The sequence below is a fragment of the Protopterus annectens genome, chromosome 7.part0 (genome assembly GCF_019279795.1).
Source record: "Protopterus annectens isolate FY-2018-M chromosome 7.part0, PAN1.0, whole genome shotgun sequence".
NCBI classification, from domain to species: Eukaryota; Metazoa; Chordata; order Ceratodontiformes; family Protopteridae; genus Protopterus; species Protopterus annectens.
In genome coordinates this window covers 1,520,345,909-1,520,362,078 of record NC_056739.1, presented here as the reverse complement: position 1 = coordinate 1,520,362,078, position 16,170 = coordinate 1,520,345,909, and the positions used below count along the sequence as shown (strand labels likewise).

The 16,170-nt window shown below is 36.7% G+C and overlaps 1 protein-coding gene across 1 annotated transcript in view; it reads right to left on the bottom strand.

The window, feature by feature from the left end:
* The window catches only part of PPARG (peroxisome proliferator activated receptor gamma), a 688,549-nt gene that overhangs the window by 633,114 nt on the left and 39,265 nt on the right, over positions 1 to 16,170 (bottom strand). The gene's annotated exons all lie outside the window — the stretch shown is intronic.

Sequence of the window (16,170 nt, the reverse complement as noted above, 5' to 3'; positions counted from 1 at the left end):
CAAATCCCTCATGTGCACCACACCTCTCAACTGTCCAGATTTTTGCCTTATATTCTTGGTCTGTTTATCATAAAAAATGTGTTTTTCTGGCAAATTAGTGAAGACTAAATTCACTAAATAATGGTAGACATTTGAGTTTCATACTCCATATCCTTCAGAAAATGCATGGAACTCAAAACCTTTTATTCTAGCAACTTTCTAAGCTTATAAAAGGAATATTTAAAATTTGTCCCTATTTTTGAGCTTTTAATCCCCATTATTTTTAGCTTTGTCCAGATTTATTATGCCTATAAGAGGCTGAGAGCTATGCAGTTGCACATTACAGCTTACATTAGGACAATCTTCCAGATCTGACAGAACTCCTCATGCCTGAGATTTTTGAGGGGCTGAGCACAGTGAAAAAAGTACTGCTTCTATTCGTACACTCAAAAGCGACTTTGGCAAGTGACGTAACCCCTTCTTCCCATAGCTCAGCATGGCTCTGAGTTTTAAATTATACATCTAAACTATCCAATTTCTCAGAGGACCTCATTTAAATAGTAACGTGCATCTTCTCTTTAATCACAAAATGATATCTATTTACTGCCTTAAATCTGATCACCATATATGTAGTCTTTGTGTTTATCAAAAAACAGTGGAGCTGTTTCAGTGTCAACTATTTATCCCACTTAACACAGATCATATTATCTTCAGAAACATTTCAAACAACCTTAGGCTTTGCCTGAAGCTTTCAATTCCAAAATATGAAGCATAAAATGATGTATTGTAGTCAAAAGCAAGGAATTCCATCGCTGTCTCTTTTTCCATATATGCTTATTCGGGATCACTACATAGTCTCAAAATGTTGTTATATCCAATTCCAAAATCTCGAGACTATATAGCTGAAATCTCTAAACACCAAAAGACCAGAAGCGCGAAATTCAAAATCCCAATGTTCGGAGATACTGAAGTAGAGCTTCTGGTGTGGCGGTTTGTTGACGGATAGGTGGAAGTTCAGGTAAGTATTTATGTGCAAGTGTGTTGGTTAGGGGCTTTAGTGTGTGTTGTTACTGTGATGTGTGTGTGTGTGTGTGTGTGTGTGTGTGTGTGTGTGTGTGTGTGTGTGGGACTGCAAAATGTGTGGGTGTGAGTTTCCCTTGTGTGTCTGTGTGATCTTGGAGTTAGTATATTTAAATAGGGGGGTGTGGGGGGTGCAGGAGGGCTTGCCCACCAACTTATCTGTAGTGTAGGATGATATTTTGATTGTGGGGGAAAGCTGTGTGCATGTGTATGTGTGTGATATATGTGTGTTGTACATTTGGGATTTTGAATTTTGCGCTTCTGGTCTTTCGGCATTTACGGGTTTCGGCTATATAGTCTAGAGATTTTGAAACTCGATATTTCAAAATTTCGAGATTATGTAGTGAACCCGCTTATTCAGGTAGAATATAAAGCCCCCACTTATTTCTATCCCTACTATAATAAGCCTTTTATAGAAAGTCACCATTCTCTGCAGTAACACATTTTATAAATACGGCAGCAAAACAGTTTTGCTTCTGCACACTGCTGGAAATATTAATTACTCCTCTACCATGGATCACATTAGCTACCTTTTTTTTTCCCCAGTTCAGCCTCTTTAATCACAATCTCATATGACAGGGATTCTACTGCAGTACTTGCAGATTTCTTGCTCAAACATTTGGGTTTGGCCTCGTTTCATTTATGACCTACAAACGGCCAATTTGTCCTTAAAGAGATTCTCTCCACAAATGGTATTCATTATTCTTTAACCTCTCATGACCTTACACTTTGCTCCTTAGACATCTTCACAACATATTTTGCAGATTCTTTCTACCAGTGAGCTGCAGTCACCTCCAGGTCCTAATCTCTGGATCTAATCACAATAACAGATACAAAGGAGTAATTTCTTCCAAAATTGAACAAATGATCAAAACACATGCACACAAGCACGCACAAACACTAAGCAACTCAACAGAAAATTCACTACTTCATTAATAATGCTTTCTAACACATTGTCCCCAAGCATCTCCTCCAAAGGACACGCAAGAAAACAAGGCTCCATTTCTTCCTCTGGCCTTTCTATACCTTAGAGCATCACACCCCCAGATGTAGGAGCATAGATGTTTCACCTCATACATTTGGCGACTTTCCTCCAGTCACTGCAAATACCATACCCTGTCTCCCTGTAAAGCAGTCATAGGTTTAATGGGGTCTACCCAGTTAAAAGTGAAATAAACAAATATTAAAAATTTAAAATAAATGCATGTTAGCAAATGTATCAGGGCACACTTTTTATCCTATTTATTTTTTTAAATGCTTGCTTGCAGGTACTAAGCCTGATCAGTGTGTTGTGCTCTGCCAGGCCCATGACACATCTACATTATCTGTCCCACAGTACAAAATGACAACTCTAACTGTAACATCACTGACACTTAGGCGGAGCAATGCAGCAACATCATATTTGCAGTGAATGCCATTGACACTGAAACATAAGTGAGATATCAGCTGTAGAGATTTGTACTACAGATCCCACATACATATTTAAAATAGAAGAGACTTTTGAAGAAAGAAAACAAAAATAATTCAGAAACATCAAAATATTACACTGGGCTTCTTAAAATAAGTTCATCCATTTTAAGTTTACTGTCTAAGCACTTTTGAAATTGTGACGCAATCCTTCCTGGGGAGGTCATAACTGTTTTGAGCAAAGACTACATAGGTCTGACATTCTTTTGTATTTTGGGAATATTGACTTTTATATTGATTTTATTTCAATTTGTTAGTCATGTAGGTATACTAAGCCAGAGGGTCCCATTCCTGTTAGAAAAGAACTTGCCAATATCCAGTTCAGTGCACAGAAGGATAAAGCCCTGACTGACACAGACAACTCACATTCAGTTTGTGGCCCGAGTGCTGGAAGAGCCAGCAAGGGAGGACAGGAGTGAGTATTTGATACTACCTTGTCTTTCCTAAAAAGAGGGATGGCTGTTTGACGAACTGCGAGACAGACACCTAGCACAAATTTAGTGTAACTGCTGGCAGTGAGAACATCAGGGACACACACCCACTAAACAACATTCACTCTGCAACTAGGTAACATGTGCAAGGCCAGAAGCATCAAAATGCTAGGTCCAGAGTGAAAGTGCACACTTGGTGAAGCTGTTGAGAATTGTATGGGACCACAGTGCAGTTCCACGGCCTGAGGATAAATTAGGGATCAACCTCAAATGCAGGTGAGCCTATGGTGAAGCCAGACCTCTAGGCCAATGGTATGTGGCTAGTTATGGAATAGGCACAGGGCAAGGGAGACGGGAAGCAAACTCCCTCCATGGATGCTTGATGATGATGGTCTCTCTAGTCAGCTCCTTCACCAGGCCGGCTCAAAGCTGTCAGGAGATAGCTTAATTTCTCACAAGCATGACTGGAAAACATTTTTAAAAAAGCATTTACCCAAGCGTAACACTATACTATCAGGACCAGTACATGCACAATTGCTTTCTTTTAGGTTTAGTACACCTTAGTTCAAAGTGCATTTTGTGGGGATGAGAACACATCTTACCATACAGTTGTATGGAAACTTTACTTTTTTCAGTAACTTCTGTATTTGTATAGAACATATCCCTCATATGTATACCAAATCTTAAATGTTGAAACCTAAATAATGACTGTTTTCAGCTAAAAAGACTCAAATGCTAAGGTACAAATTGTTTACAAGGAGAAAAGAGATGAAGTTTTTTCAAAAGACATGAAGTCATGCAAGAGCAAAAAAAAATGCCTTCAAATTTAAAAGAAGTGGAAAAAAACATCAAATCAAGACAATAAGTCTTCTGATAATAAAAACATATGACCAACTATATCTTCTAGGCAAGCAAGTCATTGCACATTTTAATGTAACCACCAACATTTTAATAATGATTCCTTTTAAATAAAATTTGACTAAAAAGTAAACTGCTTGTTGCATTTTAACTGCTGATTTTAGTGGAGTGGATGTTTGTTATGTCTTCATTATAGTGAAATATGCACTCATATTACAAACCTACTCTGCTTACTGCACTAAAAAAGTCTATTTATACATCTGTTTACTTTTCCACCACACATTTGCCTACTTACAGCTAGGGTGGCCGCGGTGGTGCAGCGGTTAGCATTACCACCTCACAGCAAGAGGTTCTCCGGTTCAATCCTCGGCTGGGGTGCCTTCTGTGCAGAGTCTGCATGTCCTCCCTGTGGTCATGTGGGTTTCCTCTGGGTGGTCCGGTTTCCTCCCACATCCCAAAGACATGCTGTTGGTGGATTGGACAGTCTAAATTGGCCCTAGGCGTGAGTGCATGCATGTGTGTGTGCCTTCTGTGGAAGGTTGGGCGCTGGGCTGGTAACTCGACACCATAAAACTCCACTGCCAATCATGAGCGGACAGGTGATCTGCTGTGGTGACCCCTAACCGGGAAAAGCCGAAAGAAGAAGATGATTTGCCTACTTAAAGCTGGTGCAATACATCCTTTTTTATCTACCCAGATGGAGCTCACATTACTTGTGTCTAACAAGAGGCAAGTTTTCTACATGTATTAGTATAATCGAAAGGCACCTTTCCATACAGCAAATTCAGTAGCTAAAAGCTTATGCCTGGTGCAATAAATGCAATACTCAATTTAACAAAGACATCAGTTTCATAATCCTTTTTTTCTTTGGAGGGGGAGGCACTGCATATTTCAGGTTTTCCACTCTACATTGTTATTAGCATTGTGACTTTATTCTTTTACGCACATGGTAACAGCCTGATCAGCACAATACAGGGAAAATGATGAAATAATTAGTAATACATCCCCATTCCTTATGGTGTAGAACAATTCATCACAGCATGTAAGAATATGATTGTGTCTTACAAGGACTCACTGGGCCCATTTCACAATGCTCGGGCAAACGAAGACTAAAAATACTTGGTGACATATTGAAAAACGTAAATAAAAGCCACAAGTTATGAAGTCATACCAGAGGTCTGCAAACTGGAAAAGGGGAAGTCAATTTACTGCTGTCAAGTAAACAGCATTAGCAAAGTTCAATGACACAGTGCTTGAGGGACAGAGAAGTTCACATGACACGATGCAGCTTTACGTCACAAGAGGTTAAAAGGGGAAAAAGAAAACAGTGTCTTTGTTATGAAAGTCATTTCCTACAAGAATATAAGACCTGATGAGTGTTATCAGGCATCTTGTGACAAGTTTAGCATATCACATTCTGCAAATACTACTAAAAAAAGTGTTACTGAAGCACAAATGCCACATGGATGAATCAGACTACGGTGCAGAGTCATTAGAACTTTTCCTCTAGAACAGCAAACAGCAGGTACAAAAAGATAACTTATGGAATTTTTTTATGTCTTAACTAACACCCACACTTACATTTTTTTAATGTCTTAAAAACAGCCCACATTGACCTTTCTACTGGTATTTTTAAAACATATTCCTTAATATTATGAGACTGCCATATGTAGAAAACAAAGTCTACTCAGTCAGTGACAATAAGCAGAATATGGGCTATCAAAAGAATTTCAAAGTCACACACACACACACACACACACACACACACACACACACACACACACACACACACACACACACACACACACACACACATTCAGTCAGCATCAGTTTGGTTTCTTTGATGACTTATTACAGTGTGAAGACTGCCAGTGTTAGTATAGACTCACACTGTCCTCGTGTGTGTGTGTGTGTGTGTGTGTGTGTGTGTGTGTGTGTGTGTGTGTGTGTGGGCAAGAGAAGCAAAAAAAGGAGTCTACGAATTAACCATAGAAATCTAAATAGAAAGGATATGGCTCTACTGCCAAATTACCATGCACATTAGTATGTATAAGAATGTGATGAATAAATAAAAAACACTTTCATTACGATTTTAAATTTCTTCATATTATAGTGAAACTGTTGTACACCTTTGTATTAAATTAAATTTGATGTTATACTTAGATACAAAAATTGGCAACCACTGCAAACCTATGTGTAGAGTCTCTAAAGTTTGCATTTCGTTACCCATTTCCAGTGATCTTTGGAAAAATTCCCTTACTACAGATTTTCTTATGTAACTGTAAATTACTGACATTGAGTCCAGTGTGAAATTTGTCTACTGGTTTCTTAATGATATGATACAAAATACCGATTTCCATTATCTCAGAAACAACCTGGCAGCTGAAATGGTCTCAGTAATTCAGGATCTATAACCTGTTATAGATATATACAACCAAAGCTATAAACAACCCACTGAACCAACCAAAGCTATAAACAACCCACTGAACAAGAGAACTTAACTTTCCGAAAATTACTTACTAGGAAGGTGCAGGCGAGACTTGTAAGCAACCAACAGCAGGAATGTTTTACAGAAAATTCTACCTGAAATTACAGGCAGAGTGTAAGAACAAACACTGGCAAAATACCTTTATTTGAAGACTTCTCTAGATTTAGCATAGCCACATTAAAATGAGAATGACCAAGCAGAACAAACTTGAGAAGCAAGAAGAAAGTCACTCTAGAGAGATGCCCACATTTTTAACAAGCCTGAATACAGTACTACTCCACCCATATGCTAAATCAAAGCAACAGGCAGTGATCAGATAGAGCAAAGATATCACAGATATGGGCCGTAAATGGTGTGAATATATTATAGGCCATGGGATGCAGGCAACACTGTTTCTGATACAATGATGATTAGGGAAAACATCAACTCACGTTTATGAAAAGTAGATTAAAGCATGCTATCTGTTCTGAAAAGATAGGTGCTAAAACCAGTCATTTATCCAGTTAATGAGGAACAAGAAAAAAAATAAAATGAATCGGACTGAGTCGTCTAATCTGTGAATTATTGGTACAAGGAGGAGCTACACAGACATAAACAAATTGATAAATAAACCATTTAACAGAAAATCTCATCAGTTACAATACAGAATGTGATGCATGCACACAGAAAACAGAAACATTCTGAAATGTACAAGGAGGAAAGTGGAAAGCAGCAGTTGAAAACAAATGTGAAGTGTAAAAGATATACGTACAGAAAGAAAAGAGACAAGAATCACCTGTGTAAAAAAGATGACTGGAAAGCCTTTTTAACCCAACCCAGACACTGCTTAAAAAAGTAAAATTAGAACAGCATAATTTATTTTACAATGTTAACAAAAGGGACACAATTGCAAACTGCTGTAATGAAAAGGAGGGTTTGCAAAATAATCACTTAAATAACAGGTATGATAAACAGCATACATGGTATTTGTCTGACAGTTTACAAACAGGTTTATGTATCTGATAAGCAACAGGCATGCCGATCAGCTGTCATAAGGCTAAGATAGGGAACAAATAACAGTTACGTGCCTTTTTGTCCTCCATGAGAGCTTCTCAGAAGAACTAAAACCAAACTGCATTTCTCCATAACAAGTGCAATCCAAGGAATGTGAATACTTTCACTCTCAGGATGAGTATCTATCTGAAAATAGGTTCATAGGTTGGTACTAGGCTATCAGCCCTAGGGCCTATACAAGCCTAGCCAAAACAATTCTCAGGGTATTTCTTCCCAAAATATTTACTTCCCTGAATAAATGAATAAAATGAATATATAAGAAGCTTTATCTCCATCTGATAAATCTATTCATTCTGTCTGTCTTGCACTTATTACAGAGGATTAAGGCTGCCAGTTGTTAATAAGTAGCTTCTTGGTGTCCAGGGTACAGGGTTTGAGTTATTCCATCTTTATTTGCCTGCTGTCTAACTCTTAGCATCAGGCTTAACCTGACAAAGTTCTTGGGTCATCACTGGAAAGGAACACTTGTGTCTAGCGGGCTTACCCAGTAAACAGATAAAATAATCACAAATAATGTCTGAATGATGGTACTGCAGAAAAAAGTACCAAAGAAGTCTGATGAACATCTCCACTAATATTAGTTTTACAAACATTTTCATTGCTGTTAAAAGTGTGGCAATCTGCTGACTGTTCTCAGGACTGATGTAATACTCTTCAGGACTGCCTACTGCTGCAGCAGCAAAGCAATTGTGCTGATCCTAAGCGTTCAGGACTTAAAATGATGAGGAGTGTTTTAGAGTTACCTATGGTTATCAAAATGCCATCACGACAAAGAAGCAAACTGCACTGAATGAACAATATTTTACTACTTGATAGGGCATGACAGGACTGGTATTTCCTTGTGACAGAGAATGGGGACACAAGGGTTTTACATCAACGTGATGTGACATAAGTGACCTACAAACACAAAAGAATACACATGCTTGTACTGCAGCACATCTAAATGTGCAAAAAGATGCAAAGAAGGAAACATGGTGCTGTCAGAGCACAAATGCCACTTTATCACGAGCCCTTATGTGATGACAGAAAGTACATACAAAACCTCAAAAGTCATGAGCAAATTATGCCGTCAAAAAAATACATGTTTTATGTTCTAATTAGCCACAGCTTACTATCAGGTTTTTGTCAGATAGCCTGGCCAAGCATTTTAAATCTTTAAAAACATATAGTCGGGTATGCTATTAAATCTCATGTTACTGTAACAAACTACCACATGGCATTGTGCATCAGGTATAAACTACTAGTCTGAAACGTAACTACATGGTGTTTTAAAGTTAAATACAAAAGAGAGATGGTCAACAACAGTCTTATGTCCAACAGATGCCACTGAAATGGAAGCTTGCACTTCATGATCATGCAATGATTATACCTTCTCTTTAGTTATGTTTGGTTTTATCCATAGGTTGTGTGGTTTGCCGACAGGTTGCAATGTCACACGTTAACTTACAACATCTGTAGGTGATTTCCAACTGTGCCCATAGATCAGTAATGACTGCTGTTCCAATGCAATGGCTTACTTAAAAAAATTATACTTAAGTTTTTTAAAAAGCCATTGTACAGTTAAGAATATACTCCATTTTAGTAGTTTTTACAGAAAATAATTAGTTTAAGCATGCAGATCCAATGTAGTGCTTATGCACTGAACATAGGGGCTTTTGGAAATACTTTGTCAGCTGACACCACTATATCCACATACAAAGTTATCTGTCATTAACATTCAGTGATATCTGTTTTGTGCAAGAGTGGTAGCAGGCAGCAATGTGTTACTCTCTCTCTCTCTATGTGTGTGTATATATTTTACACACAGACACACATACATATGTGTGTGTGTATATGTATATATATATATATATATATATATATATATATATATATATATATATATATATATATATATATATATATAAATATATATATATATATATATATATATATGTATATATATATATATATATATATATATATATATGTATGTATATACATATATATACATATATATATATATTTATATTTATATATATAGACACACACACGCACTGCACTGAAAGACTTGCATTGCTTTTTGTTGTTTTGAGAATGTTGCCTGTCAATTGACTGTAATACGTTTTTATGTGGGAAGTAGAACTGTGACCAAGTTAAATCTACTGGTGGCAAAAAAGCTTTAACAGTATGACATCAACATATAAAGAGGCCGCATTAATTTTTGTTAATGCATGCCTCTGAATAACATAACAGAAGCAACAGGCTGCAAACTATAAAATGCCACATTAGAAATCTTCTATACATGTGGGATGCAGATGAGTTTGACTTGTTCCCCTAAAGATCTCATCCAAAGATGGACATTTAAATTTGAATATAATCATTTTAACTCAATATGTGACTGGAACTAATGTGAACTCATTTCAAAGTGGGAAAACTGTAATGTGTATATACAGAAATCTGCATGTATGCTTTCTAAAGGTGTTTCTGTATGTGTATCTGTGTGTGTGTGTGGGGGGTGTAAACTCATGTTTGTGCATTTATTCATTACAGAATCTTACTTGTTTCCCTTGTAAAGATTTCAGAAGATGGCTGCACTTAAACATTATTCACATGTATATTAAAATGAACAAGTGCTCTACTAATGAGCCAGTTACTCATAACCACTTCAGGCATCTTCAGTATACACGATTATGATTGGGAATGTAATCAAAGTTTATTTTCTTTGGAGATACAATAAACAGATTCATATATCAATTATGAAAATGTAGTTTTTTTTGTGAAAAATTGCACAAACGACTTCTGTAATATATTTTCCTTTAACTTCGGTGAAGATGTATTGGGAGAATAATTGGAATTTCAGATTAATTTAGAAATATATATATATTTTTTTTATTAGAGATCCATGCACTTCCCAACATGAGGACTGAAGTTTCCTCTGGATTTGGAAGTCAAAATGAAAGATAAAAATTATCTAGGCAAAGCCTCCTAAAGTGGTCAAATAAACCAGAGTAACATTTTGTACAGAAACTGGTCCTTTGTTTCCTCCGAGATTCATGCTCACTTCCTCATGATCAATGAACAAAATTTTAAATTAAAATCAAGGTTACAGTCGGTTATACTTCTTTAATTAGAATTGGAGATTAAAAAAACAGAACTGTTATAGATACAGGAATCAATTTCTGAACAATTACTGTTCACGAACACTGAAAATGCAGAAACATACCCGCTCATTACATAATGCAAAGCATGAAAGGAAATGTCTTGATATTTCCATTGTGTAATTGAAACCAGTTCAAAATGAAATAAATTGTGAAATAAAACAAGTGTTCCTCTGTATTTTCATGTGCTGACTGGATTAATCAGGAGACTGTAATCTACTTTTGTGACTGCAACTGGTTGATGTGTTCAAATGTTGCGGAGTGAAAAAGTGTACTCTGAGGGTGGCCCTTGCTGGGGAAAATCTTCCTTCCCTATGACACAGCAACCTTACAGTTTATTACTTTAGTAATAAGGAGAACTTTACCTCCCACAAGACGAACATCATCCAAACTATGCTACAAACCTTTGGCTTTGCTCCCATAAAGACTGTTCGTAACTACATTATATCTCATTTCATAGAACTAAGGAAGAAAAATACTATATGTCAGCTCCATATACAGATATTTTCTTAAATGCTCATTAGGGAATAGTTGCCAGTCAAAATGAAGCTTTCCATCAACATTTTAAAACATATGGAATATAACATTAGGTTCCTCTAGTCTCCATGTACCAAATACATTATTTAAACTACTATTTTTTTGTTGTTGTGAGGCATTTCAGTTATTTTCAGCTTTAGTTTTTAAACATTACCAAACACTTCATACGGAAACAGTCTTAGAAATACTGCATGGCAAAATTTACCATAGCTATTTATTTTCAGTCTTACAGATATTACTTTTAATTTTACTGAAGCTAGCATCATACTGACCCTGTGGTTGGAAGTTCTTCCATTTATTTAAATAAACTACATGTAATTAAGAATATGTCTTAAAACAGTTATGTCCTTCATACCTGTATATCATAACTTTATTTTACTTTTACATTAAAATCTGTTTTTTAAGCATGTTCCCTAAATTTGATTTTGGTTCTTGCATTTGGTGAAATTTTTATACTGTTTCATAATTAAAATAAAATAAAATAAATAAATAAATAACTCTCTGATTCAAAGCCTTTCAGTGAAACTATCATAAGCATTAAACTATTATATACCACCATGCTTGCAGCATATACATTGCACTTATTTCTTCAAATATTCTGACCAAATCCACTGAATACAGAATTTTGCATATACTCCTACAATCTATGTTCTACGGCAAAGATAGAATATTGAAACACCCTGGTCTCCATCATGGAGAATATTCATTCACATTCCTCAAAATGATACATTTCTCTCAACAGAACCTTAAAATGGATTCCATTGACCATTTGTCTGCATCAGTTGTGAAATACAGTGACAACTGTCAGACAGATTTTTTTTTTTACCTACATAGCACTGTCAGTGGCACAACAGGTAGCATACTCACTTCTGGTATAGAAGACTGGAGGGACAATTCCCACACCAGCTCCTTTGATTGCTAACACTGTAGTGCTGCATAATGGGGGGTGCTGCACACCTGAGTGTGCCTTTCTTTGAATGAGGCATTAAACCGAGGCTCCATCTGCTTGAGTTGGCCTTAGCTCAGGTAGACCCCAAGGCATCTATCGAAAAGAGAAGGGGTCCTTTGTTTATACAAAGAAAATATTTACATATTTGAAAAATACAATTTCCACATCTTCTTTTGCTTATTACACATTTATATCCTTGTTAGACCCCAACTCCTTTTTCCATAGCCACAATCTAATTTTGTTCATTAAAGCCAAAATCCATTTTCTGTTGAACATAACTTCATTTACCCTTTTATTCCATATAACCCAAACAAAAGAAACTAAAAAGTTTTAACATTTTCTACTTCTATTTTTAACACTTGTATTTAATCATGACCACATTTATCTGATCCACTTTTTCAATACCTTCAGAAAATATTTATTTACACATTTCCCATAATTTTATTATTCTTTTACATTCCAGAAACACATGTTTAGTAGTTTCCTCTTCACCACAATATAAACATTTCACTTTTCTTTTTATACATTTTAATACTATTCACATTCACTAAAAGTATTCCAAGTTACTAGTTTTTTCCACCAAATTTCTAGCGATTACATTTTATTTTGCATCCATTTCTTTTCTTTTATGTCTATTCCTTTAACATTTATTTTCCTATCTTTTACTAACTGAAGTTTTCCTACATCCCAATTTATACCTTCCTCATCACTTATTTCACAATCTTTCTCCATTCCTTCTTTCTTAACACTTTATCTAACCTTTCTTCTATTTCTACCACTTCCATCCATACATCCCTCTTTTCCACAAAGGAAACATGTTTTGGGTTATCCCTTATTTCTTTCACTATTTGTCATGCTTGGAGTATGTATACATTTTTATCCTTTTCTACTTTTAACACAATATTACATCCCCATCCACCAGTCCATAAAGCCCTTTTATCATAAACTTTCGCAAAATCTAATACTCCTTGCATAAACATTTCAAATGTCCTTTTAAAGTCTCTTTTCTACTTCCATTTGAAATTGTGTAGGAATCTTCTTTTTTGTTTCTCCGTTAAATGTTTTTATTATATGCAAGTTCCAGGTTTACAGTCCTTCTTTTTTTTGTTATATTCTCCAAGAACATTTTCCTTTGCATAAACAGTCTCAAACATAATGTTACAAAAATGTCTCTTCATTTATAAGCTTTTAAATGGAAAGGAACAATTAAGTTGTCCCAAAACTCTGTACTTATCCAGTTCTTGTTCTTCTTTAGTTTGAATTCTCACCACATAGTTCTGCTTCATATTCTCTTCTGCTTTCTGTTATTTCCCTAGTACCTTATTCTTCACCTTTTCTGCAAATCCCTTCTGTTCCACCATCTTCTTTCAGGATCAATTCTGCTTCTTCCTTTCATATTTTATCCATATCTTCCCACAAAACATCCCCTTCATTTTCTGACTCATTCTGCATCAACATTTCTTTTAATATATCATCCCAACTGCAGGGTTTTGATCCCATGAGACTTGCTCATCAACTTCACCTTTTTGGTTTTGGCAAACAGGTCTTGTTGAAAAACAAACTCTGAATCCTCCACAGCTCTTTTAGAGCTCTACACAGTGCTGGTAATCACCTCCATGCCTTCCACCATTCTCTCCATTGTTACAGTTCATCCTCCTAGCTGTCACTGCACTAGGAATGGAACATGAGGGCTCTTTCACTACCTCTAGGGTTCCGAGTGAGTGACATTCCCTGATGCCTTGGCCAAATTTCCACTAGTAGTATAAATACCACCTTGGATCTCCCCTAAAAAGAGATTAATAGCACAGTGGTACTAACCCAGTCAACAAAAAACAAATAAGTAAATAAATAAAGAAAACAAAACCTGTCAAACTCCTGAGGTTTGTAAATGGCATAGTGATGGTCAGTTTTTTGTACATGTGTTTTGAAAGAGAGGCCTATTCATCATCATCTCACTAGCAGTCATCTTTGTCTCAATAAAACATGCCTTCCTTTCAGAAAGGCACAAAATGTATCCTGGTCACCTTTATTGAAACAAAAAATTTCTGAACCATCTAAAACATAAATAATTGACCTTCAGTGTGTGTTAATGACTATACTTGTATACTGCAAAAATTCCATCCTTTGTGAATCTTTCTGTACATAAGCTTACTTGTATTAGGCTGTCACTCCACATATAGACTACAAAGGTATACTGCCTGCACAAGGTCTTACATTCACTAAATCTGGCTTTACAAGGATACAATGTGTTAATGATCACGTACTTCTCTTAACTTGGTCTATAAGGGCCAACATGGGTGAAGGGATCCAGCACCAGCTCCAGTGCATTCATGCCTCCTTCAGGAAATTACTTCAGAGCATCAACAGCCTACAGAAAGCCATCAATACCATCATACAAAATGTAGCTGCCAATCTTACTTTGATTTACAGATGTGAAATTTGGAGAACAGTTATGAACCAGCATATTTTTGTAGAGGACAAGATCTATTCACTAATCATAAGAAATAAAATCTACACACACACACACACACACACACACACACACACACACACACACACACACACACACACACACAGAAAGAGAGAGAGAGGTACTGTGTTCTTATGGGAACAACATTCAAATACAGCACAGTGGCACAGCAGATAGAGTTGTTGCCTCACGGCAAGAGGTTCCCTGGTTCTATTCTCAATCGGGGTACCTTCTGTCCGGGGGTCTACATGTCCTCCTCTGTTTTTGCTTGGGTTTTCTCCAGGTGTTCCGGTTTCCTCCTACATTCCAAAGACATGCAGTAGCTGTATTGTACACTCTAAATTGGCCACAGGTGTGAGTGTGTGAAGAACTACCATGGCAGGACTAGCCACCCAGTGGTGTAAACCTTGGTGCTAGATGATTGTCACTGTTGAAGTGACACCCCAACCCCGAATGCAAAAATGGGAAAAGGGGTTGTGGAAAGATGATTGTAAATATGTTTTATAACCATTAACTAAATATAAGCAAAGGTGAGCTTAAATCACCAGTGTAATAAATTAGTCAGAACCATTTCATGTACCATTGGCAACTAAAAGGTCCACTAATTCTTTGAACTGGCCAAAACATTTAGGCTCATAATCAGTTTATAAAACAAATTTCTTACATGGTTTAGCACTAATAAGGCTAATTCGACATCTGCCCATCACACCATTCAGGCTAAAATTATTATTCACCAAGAGAAAACTAGAATGCCATTCAGTTGCAAGTTCCACTAACAAATTTCTTTAGACTGCACCACTGTATTTTTTTGAAAAAGGCAAAAACACATCCATTTGCTGAAGCACCTCATGATGGAAGGAGTCATTGAGTGACTAATACCAGTTCACACAGCTTACGCAGCTGGCTCAATTCTGTACAAGTACCAAGCAGAGGTTGGATGTCATAGCAAGTATGCCAGTGGATACTGGGTCATGAAGGTAGAGGAGGGAGGTACATGCCAAAGTCAGGGATGCACTGTAGCAAGCATGCCTTGTAAGCTTAATCTGTGGGCTAGATCAGTTAGCTGCCAAGGGAGATCTGGTGTTAGGCCTTTGTAGAAAAGCCATGGAGGCTACATGGATGACAGCTTCCATTGACTAGCTTTCACCCTCTCACTGAAGGAGGAATAAATAGGCCTGCTGATTCATGGAATGGATCATTCACTCAGTCGGTAAGGATAAAAGGGATAAAAAAAAGTTAATCCTACACCAAGGTCATTGTGAGTACTCTACTTTCACAATATCAAACAACCATGTGTATGATCATCAAATAGACAGAAAGATTACTCGACTCCCATTTCCTTGTTATGCCCTCCTTTCTTTAGAGATGGTATGATCCCAGAGTAGGTTTATATTAGCTGGGGAGGGAGAGATGGCTAATGCTGGGTAAGGGGTATGCAAAAAATCCAGAAATGCTGATGGAGGGTAAATTTGTACATACAGGTACATAATCAAAGCATACAAACCTACCCCCCTACACACACACACACACACACACACACACACACACACACACACACACACACACACACACACACACACACACCTCAGCAGGAACAGAACTACATTTCATGAACTACAAATCACACAGAGGTATCTTGTTGAAATGTGTAAAACAACGAATAAAGCATAATTTTTCTTCTAGAATACAGTAACTTTGGAGTGTGGGTGCCTGTGCTC